Source organism: Nematolebias whitei, chromosome 4 (genome assembly GCF_014905685.2).
Source record: "Nematolebias whitei isolate Nwh7 chromosome 4, NemWhi1, whole genome shotgun sequence".
NCBI lineage: Eukaryota > Metazoa > Chordata > Actinopteri > Cyprinodontiformes > Rivulidae > Nematolebias > Nematolebias whitei.
The window spans coordinates 7,695,766-7,697,044 of record NC_056501.1 but is presented as its reverse complement, the minus strand read 5'-3'; positions in this window follow the sequence as shown (position 1 = coordinate 7,697,044).

The window sequence follows — 1,279 nt, the reverse complement described above, 5'->3', positions numbered from 1 at the left end:
AACATGGAAACTCCACCTGGATTATAGAAACTCCACACATGCTTTTTGCTTGTCTGACCATTTAATGTTTAACTTCTCAATCGTTTATTCTTTAATGACCTGGAGTTTAAACAGTGCTTCTGTTAATATCGTGAACTCTTCAGGCAGCCGTTGTCTTCAGGAAAAAATTTGATCAAAGTGCTATTACTGGTACTGATTTATTAAAAGAGCGCGTGCACGTGTGTCTACCTCGCTTCCATGTTGTCCATTGAGCAGTTGCACATGTAACCTTGAGCCTTTGGCACACACACCCTGCCGTGGCTGCATGGCTGGGAGGCACACGGGTTGTCAGCCAGGTTGCACTGCTCACCGTGGAAGAGTCCTGCGCACGTGCAATGGGGCTCTGGAAAAATAAATAAAACACACCCAGACATCTGAGACAAGAGAGACCAATGAATTCTGCAGTGTCCCCAACAGACAGGAATTAATCTCTGCAAAGGTTAATTTAATCCAGCTAGAAAATACACCAATATATGGAAGTCCGTTTACGCCAGTGAAAACTCATGTCCATGTCCAATAACAAAATTCTTGTTTTCACCAATGTAAAACATGAGCCATACATTCACTGGCATCATGGAAGTTACTTTATCTGCCACTCGACATTGTTTTCTGAGGGTGTAAGAAGGTCAAAGTGATGTCATGAACATTATTGTTTCTTTTTACTGCCAGCTGACTCAAAAAGTGAAACCAGGAGAACCTTGTATTGTTTGTAACACCTGCCTGGCCTACCCAGGACGATCTTTGGGGAAATAAATTTTACTTGTCATATGGCACTGAATTTTATACTTGAAGCACGAGTAAAATGTGATTTGACACAATGATGAATCAAACCCTGAAAGAAGCAATACTGAGCTGTAAACCTTCCGCCCAGTGCCTACAGAGCCACAGCGGTCAATTTCATTTTGTACAGAGAAGAATAAAACATGGTGCAGTTCTGTGGCTTGGAAAGTCGACCTGGAAAAAGAAATAAAATCAGGCGGAGAGGTTTTATTAACCGCTGTAAGGGTTTTGCCTACACCTTTCCTTCAAAACAGAGCTGTGTATCTCCTGCAGTCATGTGTTTTGATTCAATTTTCACCTTTAGTAAAACATCTATGTCTGCACTCAGTGACAGCCTCAGTGGGAAACTCATGAGAATATTTAAAAGCTTCTATATCTGCAAAATTACAGGTGCACTTATCTATTACAGTAAATAGTAAATGGAAACTGTAAGAAATCCTCGATGTTAAAAATTTTCTGT